Below are 25,844 nucleotides of genomic sequence, written 5' to 3'. Positions count from 1 at the left end.
GGAAGGAGCAATGAGGAGAAGCTACACACTGAAAAATCAGTCAAAAGAACAAATCCCTCTTTTGAAAACACAAAGCCTACCACAGCTGGCAGGAAGGAGACTATCAAGGACTATGCACAATACAACCTCTTACTGCCAAGCAGCAAAAAGCCGTCGTTTCCCAATCAGTGAGGACCTTTGTGCCACAGAGGGAACACCCCTGAGGGAAGCAGAGCCAACAACTTTCTGTTGCACTGTGTTATGGCATCCAGGGAAACACTGACTCAAAGCTAATCCCAGCTACTTGTAGGCCTGTGACTTGGCAATTGATGATTTTGAGGACATGCCACTCTTGACTAAGCAGAAACAAATTCCCTCTAAGCCCATAGAACACCAGATCAGCTTAGGGTCCCTGACAACTCCTCCAGTTATGCCTCACTCTGTATTCATTTTCTTAATGTGCAAAAGGACAAACACAAACTTATCCTTAGACCTGGAACCCCTTCCCAATTGCAGTCCCCAATGCTGCTCCCAGAATGGCTTTACCACTGCACCAGAGGTGTGACAATAGCAACAGAGAGATGACCAAAGCTGCAGGGTTCAGTCTGCTGTTTGCTTCTGACTCTGCCCTTTCTGTTCAGGGGACAGGACTGGGTCTCAACCCATCGGTTTATATTTTACACTTTCTTCATAATAACAAGTGGTAGACAAAAATCAGATTTTACATTGCTCAGGGACTTAGAACAAAATGTGATACTAGGAAATCTATCTCTCTGCCCATATCTGAATCCTTCCCATAGGCTGGTTAATGAATGAAACAATAAGAGAAAAGCGTTGTTTGGTACTTTTTAATGAAATTTGTAGCAAGACTCGACATGGAATCTGCTTGCTAGAAAATGCTGTGTCATCCACTACAAAAGAAATGAAGTCTGCAATGGTAATTTTTGTCAAGGTTTTAACAATCCATAAAGAACATTTTAGCAGTTTCAAAAATACAGCCAATGCCTTTTTACTAGGCAATTTGTGCCATTTTCAAAATTCCCATCCTTACAATCCAGAGGGAAAGTTCATTCAACACCTTCTAGGTTGGGAAAGCAAATGGTGGAGAAAAAAACAACTGCAATTTGTCACTTCCTTAAAAAAAAATTGTTTGATTGATTAATTATTTTAACATTCATTTTTTTCTACAGCTAAATACACTGAAACAAGTATGCAACAAGTGTTACATATTTTCACTCATGCTGTAAAGGTATTCATTAGCTAACAGCCACATCACCATCACAGTTAAAAAGTGCACCACACATGTCCATGAAAATAACACTAAAAAATAAATAATATAGCTCTAATATCACTGGGAAAACAACCTTTGTGAAAGACTACTGATAGAAAATATCTTCATCATACTTTCACTTTTACTACAAAAGTCAAATAATGAGATCTGTTCATTTCTCTTCAAAGCCTAAAATGTAAATGAAAACAGCCAGGTCCCTATTCTGACTTGTATATTAATCCCCATTTTATTCCGCCACTTAAGGAAAAACTAACTTTCAAACTTTCATTTCCTTAACACCACACAAATCACCCCTGAGTAAATAAGAATGGCCAAATTATAAAATATACAAAAGTATCTTGGCATCAAGTCCACACTGAATCTCTGCTGAGATTCAAAATATTTTATTTTCACTTTATTTCCACTTTTCTCATGTTGCTTCTCATTTTAGATTTCCCTCCAAAGGAATATGTTGCCATAAATTACCTATTCTTGGAACATGTTCCACGCTACAGAAAATTAAGAAGTCCCAGGAGAACTTGTGCTAGGATATTTTCACATGAATCTTCTGTAGCCTGGAGGTTTGAAGAGCTGAAAGCATGTAGTGTTAATTGGATGGAGCTTCCAACTTCTTATCAGAGAACTGAAAGGAAAGCTACAGATTCAATTCACTCAGATGCAATCTAGTGACCTCCTTTGGGCAAGGTTTGGCAAATCCTCAGCTCCAGGAAGCTGACTGTGGAGTCTACCTACCAAGAGAGAATTATAAACCTTGCCCAGAAAGCCTAGTGTGGCTCTAAATTTAAGTCTTGATACAATGCTTAGGACTGTGAAGTCAGTGAGGTTTACAGGAGTTTCATCCCAGCAAAGTGTCCACCTGGACTGCAGAAAAGGCCCAGATTCAGATTGATTTAATCTGCTGGAGCTTTCTCTGTATTCCACTCCCACTCTATTTGAGGTTATCCAGGAAGGTTTTAATTACTCAGGAGAAGTTTAAGCAGATCATCTTTTCCCAGTATCTAAATAGCACATTTTTATCTCCTTTATCCTGTTCCTGAGTCTCATTGTACCTCAGCATTGATATAAAACACAGCAGTCATGCCCTGGGGAATCTGCCTCCATCTGCTCTCCTGCACCCCTCCACATCCTTATTCAGCTTGCTACCACAGATACCATCCTTCCATTCTGCAAGATTTAACAGTATTTTCCATGGATGGATGATAATTCCATTTTTTAAATCATGGTTCACCACCCCCCTCCCCATTTCTACATCTCTAGCTCTGTAATATCGGTTCTGTTTTTCACATCTCAGAGGGCAAGAACCATACTAATCCCCTAAATCAATTTTTTTTCCTGATTCTCAAGAATTACGCTTGTGTTTACTCACTTTGAAAACTTGGCTCAACTGTCCAAAATCACAAGTTAGAGTTCTGTTAAGAATGAGGGAAATCCTGATAAATATCTCCCTCTCAGTATCTCCCCTTGTCACACACACACACACCTACCCACATCTCCAGAATAACCCCATAATACCAAAATACCAACCACCTCTAAAAGACAGCAAAACAGAGCCTGTTTTACAGGACCATCACCAGAGGAGAGAATTTTTTCTAGTGAAACTGAAGGTTCAAAGCTCTGATATAAATTGACCCATCCTACAATCAAAGTAGGACTGAGAGGAGAGCGATGAAGACAAAAAGGAAAAAAGTAGAAAGTGCTCATGCAAAACCAGAAGGCAGAGCACCATTTTCTTTTTCCCATTTGCTGTGGTGGAACAGAAAGCTTTAAGAATGAAAATAATTGATACCCAGTGCAAGGCACTGGGTGGACACAGATGTGCTGAGCATGTTACTCAGGAAAACAAGGCAAATATCAATATCTGGTTGCTGTTTTTTGCTGGAGAGCATTGCACATACTCAGTTTCTATTGCAGAGGGGAGTTGGACTCATTTGCTTTCTCTTGTTCCACTAAAAAAAACAATCAGTTGAATAAAAGGTGATTTAAATTAAAAGTCAAGTGAGCCAAGCTGAAACAAGAGGAGAGTTCTTGCAGTTCAGCATGCAAAATTTCTTTATCTGTGTTGAGAAGCATCTCTCAGGGCAAGCAACAATTAACATTAATGTGTCTACATTGCAGACTGCAGCATGTTGTCAGACCAGAGCTGGCTTTAAACTTGCTTCCTAGGTACTGGAGACAGTGTTGTCATGATATCAGAGAGCTCTGGAAGAGTTATTTTACCATAGTTCTCTGAACAGACAGAGCCCAAGGACTGCAGGGTAAGATCAAGAGGCTGCAAGTCTGTTCAAATACCAAGCAAGCAGGCCCTTTTTATGAACAGGGAATTTATTAACATGCTTAATACATGCAGCTGACAAATATATTATTGTTTCCTTTACAGTGGCATCTAGAGATGCCTTTGGCTGAGATAAGGACTCCCAGCTGTGCTAAACATTATGTAGGCATAGAGCAAAAGACAGGCTCCATTCAGAGGAGCCTGCAATGTACAAAGGCACTGTGCAACTGTGGCTTGGTTCTGCCTGTCAGCAACACGTGTTGCAGTTTAAAGCCTGGATTTCTCATCTGCATCTTGGAGCAACAACTTAAGGATTCCACATAAAAACACTGGTTTTCCAACCTGATGCTCTATTATACCCATCAGACCCCTAATAACTGACTTGGATGGTACATTAGTTAAATACACATAAGTCTAAAATCTGTGAATTTCTTTATCATGGCATTAAAAACTGTAATGCTAACTCAGGTGCTAGTTAGCCTATTCTGCTGTACACAGCTCTGTGCAGTGTTCTACAATAAACCATGTGATGACTCATAAACATCTCAAACATTTCCCTGGGTGCTCAGTATTTTATTACATGGATGCCAATTATGTTTGAGCAGCAGACTGCACAAGCCTGAAGAGTCATCTATTATCTGAATGCTTCCATTGATTCCTTTACTACAGAGGGTTATGCTTTCATATATCATACTGAATAGGATTTGTTTCCACAAGCATTGGGGGTAAGCTGTTGGTGAAAGTGCTTTCACAGGTTATAGGCACCACCACTGTGCTCAACCTTACTCAAAGATTTCTCAGGCTTCAAATAATACATCTTCCCCTCACCCCAGCCCCCATCACCTTTTCCTTTTAGAGAAAACTCTGCCATAAGGAAAAAAAATAACCAATTTTACAGATATAAAGTGATAGTCATTGTGCTCAACACAATTTAACAGGATTGACTTAAAGAAAGGAGCTTGATAATACAGCATGAACAGCAGGTTGTCCTCTAAAAATATCCAGTTCATGGAGAATTCAGTAATGAAAAGCATCCAGCTCATGCAGATGTATACAATATAGGATCCTGAGGTACAAAACACATTGAAATCAGATAATGATCTGGATATTATAGTGCTCTGCTTTTAAAAAGAAAATATTCAGAATTGGCTTCCTCACCAGCATTTCTAAGTTACATGTTAGTGCCACATGGTCAAGGTAACACTGAAACCACAAAAATATTCAGACACCTGTTCTTGAAACACTGACATTTATCACTCACAAAGATCACATGCCTGTTTTTAACAACTCAGGGGCTGTTGAAGTAGGTATGCCTGCTGGAGCATCAGGCACCAAGCAGGAACTAAGCCCCACAAGGCAAGTGTGAGAACAGAGTCCACACAATCACAGCATTGCCTCCATTAAAAACCCTGCAGATACCTCCAAGATGTTATAGAGAGGCCCAGCACATCTCCTGGACTGTGCCAAGCCAAGGGAGAGGTTTCTCTTCCCAGTCTGGCTACTGTGTGGGTGATTAAAGTACTCCTTCCTCCTCCTCCTTTGAGCTGGGTCTCCAGCTGTCACTGTCACGTCAGCATCTTCCTAAGATATGTTAGCAATGCCAAAATGAATTCATGGGCTACTCCTTTTAGGCCTTCAACCTGATGCAATGGATCGCTGCCTGAAATGTGCAGCAATTTTGGCTCCAATAAACTAAAGAATTTCTCTCAAAAGGATTAGAAGGTTAGACCAACATATTGCCCCTCTAAAATGAGCTGCTAAAGAGAAACAGGAGCATAAATATCACAAATTTACTTTGTGATAAATGGGACATTTGAAGATCATGAAGACTGCTTTTCCTCCACTTAGGGAGAGATAGTGGTGCTCAGTTCAGACTGGGATAAGACTGGGCTAAATGAAAGTCAAAGAAAAGCACAAGATGGCAGATGGGAACTTCATGTTATATCTGGAAGACTGAAACAAAATTGATGCTTTATTTGCATGCATTTGTAACCTGCAAGCCTGATGAAAGGCATACAATAAAAAAAATGTTAATCACTGTCATATTTTTGCCTGACTGATCTGTCTGACGTCACTAGAATGACATGGTTTGTTTTAAAATGACATTTAAAAGTGGAAAAAAAAAATCCCAAATAATCTAATGTCCACCCAGCTTCCTTTTCCATTTCTTAGACTATACTTTTTACCTTGCCTCCCCAATCCCAACATTTACTTAACTTTTCTTCATAGAGCCAGTCTCAAGCACTAACGGGTGCTTCCCCACTGTTTCTGCTCATTTTATTGCTTTATCTCCTGTAGATGTCCTGCCCCAAATTATTTTCTGTCTGCCTTACTCTGTCTCAGTCCATAGTACCATTAACTCCATTGACACTTTTTTTTGGCTTTTTTACTCCTTCTAAAAATACTTGAGCTTGGCTGGTATGTGCAAGCCCAGCATCCAGAGCAGAGAAAAATTTTTACCCACTAAAGAGAGGCCACTGATGCTCAGCTTTGTCACGGCTTGTCTGGTCCATGCAAATGATAAAAACAATGTATGGCCACTCTGCTTTTTAGCATTTTGAAAGTAAAACACTAGTGAGGCAGTTTTCCTGAGAGATTGTGAAAACTGAGGTTTTTTTTGGTCATGAAGGCACTTTTAGAGGCTCCACTGGGCCAAGGTGCTGTCTGTCATGTTCTCCCCTGCACCAAGTGATGTGGCAGTCAGTTTTACTGAAAGAACTTTCACAGCAGTCTGCCAATACTTAAAGCCATAAAAACCTAGGCTGGAAAATGCCAGATATACTTTACTCAGCTTGTTTCTTCTACATGGTCAAGGCCAGGCTCAGTTCTACCTCCTCCAGACACACAGAGATGCTCCCACTGAAAGACACACAGAGGCCAGCAGTCCCACAGCATTTCCCTCCCTGGAAACAGGGAGAGCTGCCCAAAGTGTGGATCAACAAATGAAATGGTTGAAAATACATCTCATCACATCTCCACCACACAGGGAAAACAAAGTGTAGGACTGCAACAGTTAAAAGGAAAATCATTTGTGTGAGAGGTATGAGGTAAAGCTTCCCTAAGGAGTCAGATTCTATGCATGTTTCTGCTACAGCATTTATACCAAGACCAAGCAAATCACTTAAAATCAATCGTTTGCTGTGGAGTCACTGAGATCTACAAAGTACTTAAATATCTTTGCCTGCAGTGATTAAGTAGATAAGGAACTCATGGTAAATGTACTTATCTCTGTGTGTCCATTTCCTAAATAGTCACCCGAAAATTGCTGGATCTAATTAGCAGAAATGCTGAGTACAACAACAAAAACATTATCTCACTTTTATAAACAGATATTGTTTCATATTGGTTGAATAAACCACCAACAACTGGTGGGCCCTTCTTGCCTTTAGTCTCTTATCTGAATTCCCAGTTTGTAAAATAGAAACTTTGTCATGACTTTACCCCTCAGATTAATTTGAAGATAAAATTGACATCTATAAGGCATTCAGACACTACACTGAAGAACATAATGGAAAAATCTATCCATGGGATTATTAATAGTTTTTTCCATCATTGTACATGTCCTCATTAATAAGTAATCAAGCACTGTTCACCTTTTCTACCAGAACAGAAAGAGCTCCTACAGGAGGTGTGATTAAAGGCTGAATCATAATTCATACACACAAGAGGACCACATTGCAGTAGTCAGGGCAGTTTCTCCTTCACAGAAAATTGAGAAATTTGGATAAAAATTGTAGAGGGAAAAAAAATCACTTCTAGGAAAATCAGATGTTTTAAACTGCAGCTTTGGACTTGTTCTAATTTGGGCCTCCGTTTTTTCTACTTTCTATATATCTAGATGCCCACAGGGAAGCTTAGCTTGTTCTGAAGATATAGTGAAACATGTAGAAAGTATAGTACCTTTCTTGCCCTGTAATAAATTGTGCTAACTAGTCCTTTGGTATCAGGAATTCTTTTAAGGGTAGTGTATAGTGTTGCTGTAAGATATAAAAAATATTTTCTATAAATTACCATGACTTTAAAAATCTACAAAAGTGTTTATTCTGCAAGAGCATGGGGTGAGAGTGGAGGGAAGTTATCATGTGGCCAAATGTTCTGAGTAACATGGCTCACTGCTTATGAGTGAGGAAATTTCTGTCAGGCTTCTGTAATTGCATCAGACTTTGACAATGTCAGGATACTAATTTATGTTTTACAAATCCAGTAAAATGGCAAAGGGAATTGAGAAAACAAAAATGAGCAACTCATCATGTCATGGAATGCACTTTTATGGTGGATGATTTGGTCATGCAGCTGAGCATATAATTTATAGGGGATACTGGACTAGACTTTCTGAAACTCTCAACTACAAAACATGCCTTAAATAAATCCAGGTGCTTCCTGCAACCTAAACTGTAGTAAAATATTGGATGCAAAGAACTGAGAGTTTGGAGTATTTTTTCCAAATATGGCTTACAAACCAATACAAGTCCACACACAGCTGTTGAAAGCCAGCAACTCAACTCTTCTGTGACTAAAAATGCATCAAGGATGTTTATCAGACCTTAAAAGCCCATGATCTCTCTCCCACTGTTTGTGAGTCAAATATGCTAGCAAAAAAAAAAAGGGTAGGGGGTGAACATTTGTAATTAGGGTCTGCTTTTCAATAAGAGGAATCCCAGGTGCATGGAAATAGCACTGTGTGATCCAGCCACTGTTAGCAGTGCAGGTGCCTGGACCTGGGCACAGTGGGCATGCTGGCTTACACGCTGTACCTGGGTAGGATGTGCCATGGCAATTACACAGCAAGCCCACACACGCTCTGCAAAGTACAGTGGTTCTGCTGACAGCAGTATCAAAGTTATTGTTTGTTAACATAAAAGACATTAGTGGTGATCTCAGTCCCTTGAGAGGAAGAATACAGCAAGGCAGGGCTCCTCAGCTACTGCTATCAGGAATTATCCCATTGGACATTTCTAAAGAGCATGAGGAGTTGATGGAACAGACATATTTTCACAGAATCAGCTGAGTTGGAAAGGATCCACAGGGATCATCAAGTCCATATACACAGCACCACCCCCAATAGTCACACCAAGTGCCTGAGAATATTGTCCAAACCCTTCTTGAGCTCTGTCAGGCTTGGTGTTGTCTTGTTGCAGGTCTTTGAGATAAGATCAAATGAGAGCTGCTCCTATTTCAGGCTTTTAAGGAATAATTTCTACCCATGCTTCCCAATCCATAGCTTTTATCTACTTAGATATTGACTACACACATGAGGAATCTGCAAGGAACAGATTGAAATTAGACGCCAAACCTGATACGAAGGCACCACATGCATCTGAGGAAGGATTGTGTAGTAGAATATGCTTAAAGAAGAATTCTATAACGTGTGAATTGAATAAAGGACTAATAGCTGCCTCTGAAGATTAATAGACTCATGGTCTGTGAATGACCTCTACTCTCTCAGTGGTAGCTACAATATATTCTTGCCTCTCAGCTGACATGCTCCTTTTTGGAGTGTCAGTTTTTCTGCACATGCTGATTTTCCATCCTAACTAGTTCTGATGGCTTGTCCCTCCTGCTACAGATCACAGTTTGTTATTTTGAAGACCCTTGCTGTGAAAGGTCCTTGGCCATGAAGGACACCACTACTATAATGACATTTTGCTTTTTAGTATCCTCCCCTATAAAACAGAGATAGTTCAGCTCAGTGCTCTGTAGTTCTGTTAGTTGGGGTTAAAAAGGCACCTAGAACATCCAAAATAGCAGATAGGTGTTATGAATTAATATTTTAGGTATCATTTTATATATACCTACATTCATTCCCTTTGCCACACAAAACTGTTTCAAAGAGGAACTGTTCTTTCCACAAGAGCAATGTTCATTATTCACCACTATTCCTCCTACTGTGAAGCTGGTGGAAGTAGACACAATCACAGGTAACTCCTCAGTAAAACATCAAGAACAAGAAGTCAAGAACAGCTCCCAAGAATCCATAGCTAAAAATTTATATGTATCAAATCTTCTAAACAGTAAAAAGCACTTTTTTTTTTTTTAACAGAAGAGAAAGGTCTCTTAGTTGGAGAAGATCTTCACAGTGTATAATCCAACTTCTATTTCAAAAGTGAAAAGCAACATAAACACATTTTTTCACTGTTCAAATTCTGTCATAGACCCCACAGAAACCAAATCTTCGCAGTATCCAAGATCCAAACCTGGAAGAAGCCTTCATTCTCCATTAGCCAGAAAGACTGAGCATGGCAGTTTGAGCCTCACCTTTCAAACTCAACTATTTATCTATGCCGGCAAAAATAAAGAAGCTTGAATGCTGTCTCCTGCTTCGAATAACTCTCTACACCTAACAACATTACCATGACAAAAAGAGTACTTGTGATTCCTCCTACACAGGAGTAGAGGAAGAAAAACTTGTAAATTGGCAGTGACATCATCTGCTAGAAAGTGATTCACACTTCATGAAACAGCAGGGAAAATGAAATTTACTCCCAACCACCACAAAGCTCTTTCACTGAATCAGTGTGTGGCAGAAATGATAGTAGGAGACATAAATCCTTTCTCTATTTTCAAAAGACAAGGATTGTGTAATGAGCTAGAGTGCATAGAGCAAAATTACCATATACTGTCACTGAAATATATTTCCCCTGTGGTTTTGCCAAAAAAAGGTATGAAGCTGGGATAGAAAATAAAACAGGTGATGCTGGAGGCAGAAAGTGGATTAATACGCATCACCAGTGATATGTGACTGGCCTAGAAAACAGCGCCTTGCATGACTGACAGCACTAGAAGATGAGCTGTTTAATATTCTCTCTGAAGTTGCCCTCTCCTCAGAACAGCCACACCTGAATACACTGCAACCTCCACATCCCCTACTCCACTGATAACATGCTGAGGGAAGTGGAGGAAATCTTAACACATGGAGGATAATGTTTCCCCACATCTCTCTCAACCCTGATGGACCCTGGCAAAAGGAGAAATTAAATTATTGCCTAGTTTTCCTACAGAGTTCCTCAGATGTAGCTGCAACTACTATTTATATTATAGCAGTGCCCATGATGAGCAGATGTTTGCAGACAAATGTGAAGGATCTTGCCTTTGCACAGACTGGTTGATGGAATCACATAATTTCCAGGCAGGTATCAATTTCTGTCCATGGGTCAAAGCTTTGCAATCTCCTAATAAATTAGGCATGAGCACCAAGCAATAGGAGAGTTGCCATTTATGAACATAAATACAGTTGCCTGCACTCTTTCAAATACACCTTCAGCAAGAACTACCACATGCTGAAAAGAGAAATATTTATCAGGCTCTGCAGAGCAGACAAGTCTGAAGCTCCATTTCTGTGTTGAAGAGAAGGAAACAAAATGTAAATGAAGTAACCTATATTTTTAATTTTAGCTCCCAATGCTCTGATCCAACACAACGCAACACAAACACAGCAGAACATATGATGCTTCTTTGGGCCAAACCTAACCAATCAGGTTCTGAAGGCTACCAAGATTTCAGCAAGCTATTAACCTGGACATTAGTCAAAAAGTTACCAGAACTTTGAGAACCAAAATGGGCACTGATTCAAGCAAGTGAGACCTTGAATACAGTTTTGCCACAACAACCATGTGAATTTTGTTATTTCACCCAATTTTTATGGAAAATCCCAGCTGTACTGACAGCTTTTGTCATGATTCAGTGTCCTTTTTGGAGCACTGTGTTGACAAGCTGGCAACTGGCCACAAGCACAGGAAGAAAATAAATGAAATGCACCTTCCTGTTTCCATCCAATTTTGGAAAAGTCACTTGCATGGTGGAAAGTAGTAAATCAGCCCACACCTGCTACAAGTTTCTTTCTTCCATTTTTTTAATCAACTACCAATATTAATAATGTAAGGCTTATGCAAATAATTGGTTCAGTATAACCTCCTACACAATTATAAGCTCCAAGAGAAAAGTTAAATGAAAGCACTACATAAAACACGCATTTGTGTAAAAAATGCCTAGGAAATATAGCAATTAATTGGAGCTTCTTATGCTTTTAAACCAAGCTGTAGCTCTCTTGATGCTGGAAGGAGAAAAGGAGTTATGTGAGCATGACACATCTTGGACTGGTCAGTCCTTACAGGAAGGGTTCTCTGTTCACACAACACTTTTCTGGGATATAAACTTATGTGGGATATAAACTTCCACTTGTTCAAGGAGCACTACCCAGCATCTGACTGGTGCAGGCCTTACTATGTTTAGACTCGGGCAAGAATCCCTTTATTTCAATAACAGTTGTATTATGAGTAAAAGCTTATGTTTGTTTACATAGTTTTAGAAGTTACTGTAATAGATATTCTCTGCCATTTCATAACATTTTTTTCAATAGTGTTAAAAAAACAACCTAATAAATAATTATGAGACAGTCCCATAATGCTCATTTTACTATTACACAGCTGTGAAAGTGGAGTCTCACGGATCAATAAATGGATAAAAGAAGAAGCAAACAACTTACTGCCTCTTCTGAAAAACAGCTTCTCCCTCCACATACCTCTCTCTCCTGTCTGAGATTGAAGTGGAAGTATTTGCTCTGTGTCACACTGCTGCTTCTCTTTGGTGACCCAGCAGAGGAAGGATCACCCAGTGGCATTGTTGCCACTTTTTCTGATGCTATCAAAGTGCAGTAAACCACTAACCCTGGTTTTAGTACAGTCAGATTTGTTGGTTTTTTTTCTTTTTTCTTCTTTTTTTTTTTTTAACACCTTTGCACCCCAGTATCAAAACTCACAGAAATCAAAACCTGTGCTAGAGTACTTAAGTGCACAGCAAGACCAAATTAAGTAATATTTTCCTATGGCTTGGAAAACACAATATACATATCACTTTAATATTTACCACTAATGAATGCTTAAATCTAAACTTCAATGTCAAGGTCAGCTTTTTTTTGGAAATGTCAGGCCTTACAAGGAAATAACATACCTGGAAGCAGAGGAATGTTTATATAGAGATTCAAGAGGATGGCAAGTTATCTTTTAAACAAAGGGTTTATTTTAGGATTCTGGCTCTGTTCAAATTGTCACCAACATAAATTTTATATTATTAATAATAATCAAATAGAAATAATTTTGAAAAAGCAGTCTGATTGTGGGAATCTAGAGCTTCCCTTTGGCTGCCCTGGAAGGTCTGGGACCCTGGCAGGGGGTCAGGAACCCCCCTGGACAGAGACCCCAGGGACACTGTCTCTGATCTCTGTCCATGGAAAACAGTTTCCAATCTTACAGGATGAATTACCAGCTCTGAATGTTTGATATAAGTAATAATTAAGTGTGGCACGGGTGCAAAAGTAGAATTTTAGGATTCTAGATTAGGGGTTCAAAGGGGACAAGACGGAGGAAATTGGGTGTGTCTTGTCCTTTTTCTCCTTCTTCATGCCCTCCATGTTTCACTGTGGTGTTGGCATTTTTCTGTTGGTTTAGGCTGGGGACACACTGTTCAACGTAGGTGACAGATATTGGCACATTATTGTAGATATAGCACAGTTAGTTTCTGGTATTTAATGTTTGTAACATCCCACTGAGGGCAGAGCCCCACACGCTGCCCTGCAGGACAGACCTGCGGCAGGGCAGCAGAACATGTTAGAGATAAACAGAATAAACAACCTTGAAAACCAGCACAGATGAATTATGGCTTCTTCTTTGGCAATGGGGCAGAAAGACAGAGACTTTTTACAGTCTCGGAATCATCAATACCACAGATTCCGACAGCTGATGCTTCAAAGGATACTTTAATAAACCTGAACAGCTTTCTTCTTTACTGGTTGGCCACAGTGATGCAGCACAGTCCTGACACTCCTGCCCAAAAGTCCTCAGGAAACTGGAGGAGACCCACAGGACAGGATGTCCAAGGGCAATTTGCACAGCTGTAGAATTTCTATTATCCACTTGGCACACAGGTCCAGCTCAACACATTGGCAAAGCTATTGCAAGTGCACAAAAGATTTTACATTGTCTCCTAAACAAGATGGTTTAAATTCCTTGTCACAACGTGGCCACCTTAATTTTTGACTAAAGGGTGGTTTTAACATCTAAAAGATATTTTGCTGGAAGAGAAGATGTAAGTGTACATTTGTTTCCCTCTAAGGAGCAAAATGTTTCACTGACTCCATTCCAAATTTTAAGAAACTACAGCCCCTTTGAGCAAGTGTACTTTTAATTGTTGTTTTCCTTACACTCTGTAGGAGTGACACAAGAAGATAACAGCTGCAACCACTGGTTATCAACAAATCACTCTCTAGGAGAAACTCTCTGTTAAAAGCAGCCATACTAATCAGCCATGGGTGACACTTACAAGCAGACTGATCAAAAGAAAAATGCACAGAATCCAATGCAGCAGATATCAAAGCAAAAGTTGTCCTTTTGCAAGGAGGAGGATTTACACAGCTTCCCAGCATTCTCCCTGGCAACAGATACCTGGAGACTCCTATCAATAACATGTCCCAAAGAAGGAGGAAACATCTTGGCCAATATAACATTTTCCTCTGACAGTGGTAATGCATCATTTTATTTGCTATGGCAACTGTTCCTGCAGCACTCATGTTGCAGGGAGCAGAGCTAAGGCAGTTCACCTCTTTCAAAAATTTTCAAGCACAAGAGACAAATTAGTTCCAAGACAAACTAATGTAAACAAACTGGAAAATCTCAATATGCAGTTTTGCAAAAAAAAAAAAAAAAAAATCTAAAAAGAGTATTTTTTCTAATATACAAAATATTTCAGTGTCCTTTTCTTTTCTATTCAGCTTCTTATTCACATTAAAAAATGAGTGGGTAGATTCAGTATGTTCTTTGACAATCTGCACACAGCTCCTGTCCATCTTTCAGAAAGATGGATGAGACAAGAACAACAAAAAGAGAACAATAAAAATTCCTTCAGATATGCAAATGTTTCCCTCCTATTTCAGCACTTCTTAAGACCTATTAGTCAAATCCCCCTCCTAGTGATATGAAAACCCCTCTTATCAGCTAAAGATGCACTTCCACTACCCAGTGTCATCCTTCCATCCTTAGGGCAGGACCTTCCCTGGACTGGCAGTGGCAGGGATCATGCCTCTGGAAAGGATCATCTAACTCAGCAGCAGAACAGCTGGCTCCAGCCTCTGCTCTCAGAAGCCATTCCACAATTATGATCTCCTTTTAACATAATTACTTTGATAAGCTACATATTCATCTTTGGGAGGATTAACACTAATGATTTCTTAATCCTTCTGTTTCTTATTTCAAAACAAGAATTGCTATCCCATGTATTTACTCATTTTCTGGTATTTCAAATAGCTTCTCCAAAGTTACTGTATGCTAGATTCCCTAACAGGATATCACTACAAAACAGAAGCTTTTTATATGCACAAATGACTACTCAATATAAAATATATATCAATACATTATTTTTAAAACACTAAGGAAGGCTTACAGGTTTTATAGGAACCAGTAAATATGGCTATGCCATACTGGCATCTTTTTTATGGGCCTTTTTATGGACACTCAATAAAACCCATCCCAAAAAGTCAAATCAAAACAAATCCTACACACAAATTCTTATATATTTGCTCTTTGCCTTGTAAAAGGTCTTCCCTTATCCTATCTCTCCTTGCTCCTAAACAGCAACCAGTAAAATATAGTTTCTTCACTGATTTGCAGGAGCTATTTTTCCCAGCTGGGTTCTTAAGTTGCACACTGCACCCTGTAAAAAATATTTAGTCTGATTTACAAAATCTATTTCTCTCCTTGGGCCTTTAAGCTGCTGTTGCAAAAGTGATAAAGGTGTTCTCATTCAGACTTTTATTGTTCCTGGGCCCCTTGCCACCTGTTTTTATTTTCTCCCTCTTCTACTTTCTTCCCAGATTTTTTGCTCAGGCACCATACTTGTCCATCAGCGCTGATTCTGAGTAACAGAATCAAACAAGTTCATTTCTGCTCAAACGTGCAAATTGTTGCAACTGTGAATGAAAGCGTTGTCCTAGAGACTAAAATCTTAGTACTATCAACTTGAAGTACATTTAAATATAATCCAATTTTGCTTTATGTACTAGCAAAAATTCTCTTCTGAAGCCATCATTGCTCTTTGATGGTCTGATCTTTGAGTTATCCCCTTTGTCACTTGTCCCAGTGCATCTCTGGCCTGGTGAGCAGGGCAAACATGCCAGCACGCCAGAAGAGCACCCCAATTCCTAAGGAAAGAAATGCAAGCTGTTTCTTTGTTTCAATCACAGTCTGATGCACTGAGAAGTAAAACAACAAAAAGAAAAGATGCCTAAATATTTTCACGAGAAGGCTTAGATTAAAAAGATTATAACTGCCTGTAAAAACCACAGGCTTCATGAAGCATCCTTGCCCTACCAGCCTACTGAAAGCATTTTGAATTTGTGCATGTGATGTTAATTATGCATGTGGGTGTGTCCATAAAATTCATGTGTATCACCGAGTATGTAATTCAAAACCAAAAACAGAGATAAAAAAGGTTAAAAAATCTTAAAGCTAACACTAGACAATTAGCTGTTTGTCCACATGTTTCAACTAAAAGTTTACTCAACGCACACTCCGTCTTTTCTCTGATAGATCTACCTCCATTGTAACCTCAGATAAGTTAATAAATGTGACTTGATATAAGGATCTCTTTCTTAATGTCTGTCCTCATTAATATATTCTACTTCAAAGGAATGAAGTAGTTCATACAGAGTTCAAATGAATATGGTTTGATTTTGCAAAAAGTATCCTTCTTTTGAGTGTTGCCACTTACTTCATCACTGCAGCGTGAATTAAACATGAATTCATGATAAAATCATCAAAATGCAAAAACAAAGTGACAGTAGAGGGATCAAAGGCACCTTCTTAGTTGCCAGAGAAATCAAAACAGCAAATGAATTTGAAGCACACAGTGCTCACACAATCTCTTAGGACAAGTGCACATGAAGTGTGTGAAGAAACTCTTCATCCTTGTGTTCCAGCAGCAAAACTGAAATGAACAGAGGATGAATTCATTATTATTATTATTATTACACTCAGATGGGGTAACAGTCATCAGATTAGCTGGTGGCATTTCTGAAAGGCACCGTGGAAGGTCACTGAGAGTCTTTCACCATCACTGTGCAAGTCAAGTGGGCACAAGAAATTCACATCCAACTTTTTCAGAGACCTCTTAATCAGAAACACACCAATTGCATCAGTTTTGAGAGCACAGAAGAAGCCATATTAAAGAGTTTGTGTTCACAGGCTGAGCATTCAAAATGAGTATGAAATGCAGCTTTCCAGGCTGGGCATTCAGGAACGTCACCACACAAAAAATATGTGGTGTAGGACTGAATTTTTCTCAAGAGGTCTCACTTTCCCCATGCTGCTCTGTGCTGTCTTCAGCTAGGGCACAGAGGCTCTGGATATGTCGCTTGTAATATTATTTTATCTAATATGGAAGCTGTCCAGTCCACTTACTCATTTCACAAAGATGACAGACAAAATAGCACATGGTAATGATCTGCAGTCACAGCTGCCCTTGCTGGGAATTGAAAGGGTAAAGACTCCATATCCATTACTGCCTCCCTGAAAACCTCATCCTCCAGGGTATAGGATTTGTCTCTTTTGTTAGTTATTATAATTCTCTGATTAATAATGATAGTGTTGATTTAAATACGGGCAAGAGAAGCAGCAAAACACTATCATATCAGCATTGAATACAAGGCATTGGAGCTGCAGTGCTGCTGTGAGGGGCATCCATTTCCCATTCCCTGCCATGGGCCACAGGTTCCACCACCAGAGCCACGCTGCAGGTTTTATTAAGGTAGCTGCAGAGGTCTCTGATGAGGGCAGAAAAAGGGGCATGTCCCCCTGCTCCATATCCCATGGCTGTCAGGACAGGGCTTGATTTCTTACCCAAGTGCAGGCTCCATATCCCAGGAAAACCCCCTCCCAGTATTATGCTCCTCGGCTGCTGGACCTGGAGTATATCAAGTAATGAAGAGAAAGTTAGAAAGGCTTTGCATGCCCTGTTCTCTCCTAACTATCCCTCATGGGTCCAAATAACATACTATAAATGGCTGAACCATGAATGTTATTTATTTTAATGCATGAAGGAAGGATGACATGCTAATGCTTTTCAGATGATGTTTCAAGGAAGAGAAGAACCTAAGGCAAGCATTTCTAAAGTTCACCTTAATGAAGACTGTGTAATATCCTTGAAGGATTAAGCAGTCCTGGCCTTGGCATATTCATCATTCTGCTCTTGTCTCAGCATTTGATTGAATGTTTTTTCAGGAGGTAGAGATTAAATTGAACCAGAACTAATTGAAGGTATATTTAATAAAAGCATCATCATTGTAATGAGTATACAACTGCTACGCTAATGCTGAATAATGTTTAAGCTACTGAACAAGTCCATATTGTTTCACCAAATAGGATTCACTGATTACCAAATAATTAATTCTACCCTAATTCTGCAACGCCATGTGAAAATGTGAAACCCACTCATAAATTAATTAATTCTCAAGTCAATAAAAGAGACAAGTGTCTGGGATTTACAACTGCTTCTTCTGAAATCAATCAAGGTATTATCACTTACTTGAGTCATACAGGATTGGTTTTGGTGCTTTGAGCACTTAGTGTAGTTATTACATTGTAATCATGTGTAAATACAAGTCTGGCAGACATGGGTGAACACTGAGCAGCCAAAGCTGCTCTGAACCTTTTACTCATCTTCAATTACACTGACGTCCCTTTTCACATCTTCAAAACCCTTACTTGCATTCTTACCTTTTTTCCCACCCTGCCACATGCTCTCCATGTAGATGTCCTGCCCATCTGGCCAGGACATTGAATTTGAATGTAGTATTATGACTATTACTTCCCATTTTTCTAGTTCACTTGCACAAGCTATTGGCACAGTGGTTGTGCACATTGCTTACAGAGCCAGGAAAGCAAATAACATAACAGATCAGCTCTTAAAACTCAAGTATTCTTGAAAGCAGCAACAACCAACCAAACAAACAACCCCACAAACAAACAAAGGAAATGGATAAATAAATAATCTACAGCCACAAGTCACAGTATACATCCTTGTTCCTGGAAATAAATTTCTTTTGTGCAGTCAGGGCTTGAATTACCATATGCTAGATGTAATTTTAATTTCTTCTTCCATTTTTTTTACTCTAAGGAACAGCATTATCTATTGGGCCCTAGCATGCCTGGCAAGTACAAATTAGAGATTTCTGCAGCCCTTCCAAAACCAACCCAACTAACAAATGAGAAAACCAGGAAAGTGACATTATTCTTTAAATGGTAGGGGGTAAAAAGTTTTAGCTCTCCCACTTAGGCAAAGACATTCTCTGATTACCATTGTTCTTGAGGATATGAAAAGGAGCTGGCACCAGTCTTGACCTCAGCATTTACAATCAATAATTGGGCTTCTTCCATCACCCCATCACCCTACAACATCTCCATCTCTGCTTCTAGTTCCCATTTATGCTTATGGATTTCAAACAGTTTAGTCAAATACCTTTGTAAGATATTTGCCAGTATTTAGTTACTTTACAGGAAGTCAATACTCAACAGGTTTCAAAAATTATATGAAAACATGAAAACATCATTTCAGAGGCCAGCCAAGAGTTTTAATGTGATAAAGGGTGTTGCCAAGTGATGCTACTTTCATTTAATTTCTCTAACCATGTAAAACAAAAAAGCTTTCAATACACCATTTAAAGCACTGGAGTTACACATTCAATCTCACAAGTCTTGTAAAAACTCATCTTAGGGTCCCCACCATTTAAAAAAATTAATACAGGAAAGTATTTGCTGGTGCTTTTTATTTCTCCCTCCCCGGCTTTTAAAGGAAATTTCAGAAAACCTTCAAGTTGACTTGGAAATATTATGGACATCAGAGCAACTTTAGAATCCTGCAAATTGCCCTCCTTCTGCCCTTCAACACTAGCAAAAAGTCATTCAGCTCCCTTCAAGAAGGCTGACTTGCCTTAATTAAAGTAAGGAACAGAAACCTGAGAAGTTAAATCTTGCTAAAAATGCCAGAGCCGAGGGAATGCAGCAATCACAGCTACACGAGTTAGACAACAGCTCCAACATCATGTCTGAACAGTGTACAAACAACACAAGTACTTGTAAACTATTAAAAAAAAAAAAAAGAAAACAAAGCACTAAGCCTCAGAAAAGTCTGCTATGAACAAGCCAAGCTTTAAAAAGTGCTTCTTAAAATAAAAGTAAGGGAAGAGATATTTCCCAGAAGATGTAGAAAAACTACACAGCTTTCTGGATGTCTCTCTCCTTCTGGTAGCTTGACACTTCTTTCTCATTTTGAACATCACATCATAAATCAAAAACAGAAGAGGAGCATAATAGGTGGCAAAAAACATCCAGAAGGTGAGATAGCGCCAAAGGAGTGGAGCTGGCTATGGCAAATAGCCGTTAAATTGGCAAAAGGAAGTGAAAATGGAAATAATCAACTCCAACCTGGCCCAGAGAGCAGACAGAGAGCAAGGGCACATCCAGCCTCTTTGACTGCCCTGTTCTGCATTGATACCACAACAAAGGAGGAGGAAAAGGCACTGGACGAATTGTTTTCCTTTTTTCTTTTAAAGAAGAAACTTTGTAAAGTCACCTGATTCCTTCCTATTATACTGGCCATAGAAACTTTGAAACAATGTTTCTGCAAGGTCCATTAAATATCTAGGGAAGAAGGAAATGAAAAAATCATCATGGGTTTCTTGTTGGGGTCCCAAAAGAGGTTTAAATTGTCTTGGGTTTTGCAGGCATTTGCCCAAGAAAAATGTGCCCTAAAACATATATAATCCAAATACCTGGAACATAAATATTGCTACACCCACCTAAAAGTGGGGTAATTCAGTAGTTATCTGGAGTCTCAGCAGCAGAGCAGAAGTGGAACAGAGATTCCTCTCTCCATTAACCATCCTTCCTCACACAATTGTTCTTAATTCCATTATTTCCTTTTTTTCTTGTTTCCTCCATACTCTTAATTGTACTAATAAATACTAGTAGATAAGTATATTAATTTACAGTTTAATTAATTAAATGTTTAAATGTATCTGCAAAGAAATTGTCCTACAAGGCAAATACTTATAATTATCCTGCAAAAGTGAATGGATTCATGCTACCTAACTGAATTTTTCTCTTCTGACCTAACTTCTTTCATAAACTGCTGCTTTATTTCCTCTCAGCCCATTAGATACAGAGTAAGGCTTTACAATGGCTAATGAACATAATATATGGAGCCAAATTCTGTGTAGGGGGAGCAAGTGAAATATCTAATACAGAGGTCAGGGACATGTGAAATGGAGTCCAGACTCTTCATCATTGTATCCATAATTCTGTTTCGTCCCTGCTGAGTTGCTCTGAAGTCCTGTGGAAATCACAGCCATAAAACATGTATTGTTATACAGAGGCAACAAAAGGTCAGAGGTGTGTGTTTGGTTTAGCAGCCTTCATAATTAATACTGAGGGGTTTTTTTTTGATAACTTGCCTCTAACTTTGTGTTTACTGAGGAAAAATGAGTAGTTGCGTTTCCCATAACAGCTGTGTTCAAATTAATTGCAGCTCTCTCTCTTCCACCTCTTCTCTCACGCCTCCTCACCTGCACACGTGCGTGCACACAGACACACTTGCTCTCCCACAAACATGCATAAGGTTGGAATTATTTTGGGCAGAGAACACGTTTCCCTTTTTGAGTTAAACCACACACGTGGGGCTTCCCCTTAATGATGCCTGGTAAATGAGGTCTTATACAAAGTCTGGAGCCACCCCATGTATTTTAATGAATTGCACAGGAAGAAGTCTACCTGTGCTTAAAGGGAGTAACATTCACTCCATACCAATTAGGTTACATATATTGGGCAGTATATCACACCCATGCTGATATAAATTAGAAAAGCATCATTAATTGCACAATATTCATAGCTAAAATGGATAATAAAGTATAAATAATTAAGGTAGGGAAGTAGCTTTGCTTTGTTTTAATTATCAAACCACTGGAATCATGCTGATTTACATGAAGTAGTTCTTAACTAACTCTTTCCTGGAAAAGAGAAAAAATATCTTGGCAAATGTTAAGAGTTCAGCACACTTCAGACTAGAGCTGATGAATTCTCATGCCAAAATTTGCATATAAAGAAGACACAAAAGCAAGGACTGTGTCTTTAGTCTGATGATGTGAAGGCACAAGCAAATGCATTTGATGGCATCCATTTGATTCATTAGCAACTAATGTTGGGAACAGCCTCCATGAGACCTCAGGCACAGCACATTTCACCTCCATGACTCTGAAGTCTGGCAAAGGTTAAACAAGAAAGAGATTTATAACCTCTGCCATGTAAATTTAGTGACAGATGCTTCTCCCACTCCACTAAAACAGAAAGAAAATCTTTAGATTGTTTATACTAAGTGAAAGAAAATAAGACAACCTTCCATATGTAGTTTGTCAATTTTAAGGGATAAAATTTCTTTTTTTCTCTCTGTCATATGTGTCCTGCTGAATTATCCTTCAGAAATAGCATCTCACCAAATATTTCTCCCAAAAGCATATTGTAAATTAAAATCAAGTGAGAGTTGGCAGAACAAATTATCTTACTTTGTTAGTTTATCCATCTTACTGGCTCTATTTTGAAAACTAATTACTAGAGCAAATTATGATTCAATACACAGATGTACAATGTATGCAGCAATTAATTTTTTCTCTCCCACTAAAATATTTTTCTGTAATGCAATGTTTGCACTGGTTTGTGACCATTTTAAGTAATCAAGGTAAAAATACCCTACTAGCTGAAGCAATCTAGAAAATATGATTTAGGACTTTATGGATTGTTTAGATTGTTTCTGTAGAGAAATTATTTCTTTTTTTTTTTAATCTACTTAAAAAAAGATTACTTCTTATGCAAATTGTCCTTCAATATGCTTAAAAAAAAAAAAAAGAAAGAGAGCAGCATATAAAATACCACTACAAGGAAAAATTTAGAAAACAAAAAGCAATGCAAACACCATTGTGAAAATTCTTTTATGAAAAATACCTGGAAATCCTGTAGGAAAAAGAACATTGCACTTATTAAATCCAGCAAAAGAAGAGTTAAGATAATTAAGAACAACTCTGTGAAATTTGGTGAGCTTTTTACATTTTTAGTAAAGTTAAAAACTTTCACCAGAAATCAGTAGAAATACAGATATACAGAATCATGTGTAATAAAGCTACAGCATTGATTGCATTAATAACTGCAGACATCTAAAGACTTCTGTACAAAAAGTTCTCCTCAGTTTTGTATAGAACACACTGATTTATGTCATCCACCTTCCTTCATTTCACAGATGAAAGTCTAATATTTTTTCATACCTTTCTTTGGTTAAGATACTCCTCTAAAATATACTATAAAAGATACTCATCATAAAATGATGAGTGAAAATGCATTTATCACCTAGAACACAAAGCATTGTTAATTTCATTTTTCTTTTGAATTTTTATTAATTTCTACACATTAAGCTACACTATACTTGTAAATGAATTAAGGATCTGATTGTCAGTAAGAAATAACAATACTTTGGGTACAATATATCAATATCCTATTTCTATGTATGCAGAAATTCAGATGCAGATCTGCATATATTCCTATCTGTAGTTGCATGCACATTCCAAAACAACCCATGGAACACCTTATACATGTCAATTCAAACCTGTTTAGATAATCACTAAAAACTAAGGATCAGATATTTTGTGCTATTTCTTCAGTGAATCCAGGATGGATTTGATGACTCCAACACTAGAGTGAAACTTCTGTTTCTCCTTGCCATTTCCTCTCTTTTACTTTCCATCTCAGCTGAAGTTATTTCTATATTTATACAGAGATGTATCACTGAACAGAAACCTTAGGTGTGGAAAATTTTATGACTTTCAATTTTTTTTTCTTTAAAAAAATGTTTGTTCATTTAAACCGAAACCAGCTGTTCTCTTTTCTGGGTCATCTTCAAATTGCACTGTATTTGATTTATTTTTCTTTGAGGTGTGACTCCTAGTCTAATTTTTCCTTTATATTTTCAAAGTTCATACCTGTGTGACCCCAATCTAAATCAATATCTAAACCCTATGGAATTAAGGCTTTTGCAAATGTAACCTTTTGTGACAGAGTATCTGCATGTGCTCTGAAGCAGACTCTACAAAAATAAAATGATCTTTGCAAAATCTGCAGTCGGATCCTTCTCACCTCCATTTTGTCACTTAACTGGCACCATGAGTTTCTGTGCCTGGTCTAGATCATCTTGAGTCACAGATGTCACAGACAGCAAGGCAGCAACTGAGGCACTGTGGCTCCAGCTAACAGAGAACAGCCATGCTCTTACCCAGGAACTCCTGGAATCCTCATGGCTTGGGTGCAGGAGGCATCCCACGAGATGAAACAGCTGCCCACAGTGCAGAGGCTCCTTCCTGCTAATGCACACAACCCAGAGATGTTCCTGTCCCCTGCTTTTAGAGACACATACATGGCTTTCCTATAGCTGTCACCCCATAGTCCCAAAAATAAAAAGCAGTTGAAACCATCCTGTGTAGAGCATTTCAAGTCTATGTTTTCTTGGGTAGAAGCAGGCAAAATAAGCTCTTAAATTGGAAGATGCAATTGATAGTAAAGTGCGACCAGGGACCTCAGATAACAGGAAAGCTGGAGAGGACAGAACACACTTCGAGCCAATATGGTTAATGCTACGTTCTCCCGTTTATTAGTGAGAGGGTGGCAGTTTATATACACTTCTGCATAGTTTACAGTTTACAAAGGCACTCTGATTGGCAAGCTAACATTGTTTACCTTTGCCTTAAGGTGGTCAGGCTTTTCACACTGCAGCTCTACCCTAATTGACACTCGGATAGCTCATTACCTTGTAGTTACCTTAACATAATTTCTGACTGTGCCACAACTAAATTCTTACTGCATCAAAGGCTTCCAGGCCCCACCAAGGCCGCTTATCAGGGCTTAGTCTGAGGGGTAGCTCAATTCTCACTCCGGACATAAATTATGCCCTCTCTCTCTCAGAAATTCTGTAACACTAAAGGCCTTACTCTCCATGAATCTTCACCCTACCCATAATGATCCTTACTGAAATAATGCCTAACTGAGATAGAGCAAGCAGATAATATCGAGTATTAACAAAATATTTCCTTAGAGAGTCACTTGCTACTTTTCAAAAAAGTCATTGCCAAAAAGAAGCCTGTGAAAGTGAGGTCAGCACCCTTTCTGATCCGCTTGCTGGAGGGAGACATTTGAGAGCACCCAGTGTTTCTCTCCAGCGTGCTGGGTGCCAGACACAACACAGCCCTTCCAGAAGGAAAGGCTATGTTTTCCATCCAAAAAGCCCGTGGGACGGCCACGCCCTGCCCACACAGAGTCTGTGGCAGCTGCCCTGAAACACGGCTCTTTCCCTGCCAGTGGCCTCCTCCCTGCTCTGATGGGAAAGGAGAATGCATACCTGGTGCTCAGGCCTAGGAGTCTGTCGCCTTGTCTGACCTCCAGATGGGTGACACACCTCCTTCTCTAGCCTGGAAGACAAGGAAAACATTCATAAGACCTGCCTGGGACTTTAGGGACAATTCTTGCCAAAGCACAGTAGCCATGGCCTGAGCGTGGTCATCTGTGGCAGCCCTAGACAGGAGAAAAGTGGGGACCTGACTCATTGCTTCCCAAAAGAGTGAACTTTTTCTCCTGACAGCCAGCTCCTGCATTCAGCTGGCAAGAAGGCAAGGCAAGCTTTTTGTTATCACTTCTTCCAGCAAAGCAACGAGAAGGAACAAGCTATTTCCTTCCCCCAGGAGGTCCACTGCCATCCCTTAGTGGGGAGTAACAGGAGAGAAGGAGGGGGGAAGAATAGATAAACATCCCTTTCAGCTCAGCATATCCTGCGATCTCATTTTCTTTCCTCTCTCACGAAGTGCAGATCATCACTGACAAATAAACAGTTACAGTGAATGAAACAAAAACCAAACAAAACATTGTATTTTTTCTTAATTGCATTTTAGATTTCCCCACTTCTTGGGCTTCCAAAAGAGCAGCCAGGTTCCTCTGGGGCACAGAGAAGATTCAAACCTGCTTCAAACCAATACTCACAGCCACCTTTAACCCTACAAGGCAACAGTTGTTTTCAGATGTACAAATGAGTTTAATAAGGGTCCCAGCAAGACTGTGAAATCATGGTTGACTTGTCACACCTCCAGCCCCACAGGCTACGTTCAGTTATTGATCTGTTTATTGCTTCCGCTGAGCAAACACTGTCAATCCACCTCTGTCAGAACCCAGCCTGCAG

The 25,844-nt window shown here is 39.1% G+C and overlaps 1 long non-coding RNA gene across 1 annotated transcript in view; it reads right to left on the bottom strand.

Annotated features, from left to right (window-relative positions):
• Positions 1-3,062: 3,062 nt before the first annotated feature.
• LOC146768015 (uncharacterized) overlaps positions 3,063-25,844 on the bottom strand; it is a 264,746-nt gene continuing 241,964 nt past the window's right edge. The window contains exon 6 of the long non-coding RNA XR_014954441.1: positions 3,063-25,083. This is a non-coding gene — a long non-coding RNA (uncharacterized LOC146768015). The remainder of the gene's footprint in view (positions 25,084-25,844) is intronic.

This window comes from Lonchura striata, chromosome 3 (genome assembly GCF_050655825.1).
Source record: "Lonchura striata isolate lonStrDom1 chromosome 3, ASM5065582v1, whole genome shotgun sequence".
NCBI classification, from domain to species: Eukaryota; Metazoa; Chordata; class Aves; order Passeriformes; family Estrildidae; genus Lonchura; species Lonchura striata.
This window is presented reverse-complemented; position numbering and strand designations above follow the sequence as displayed.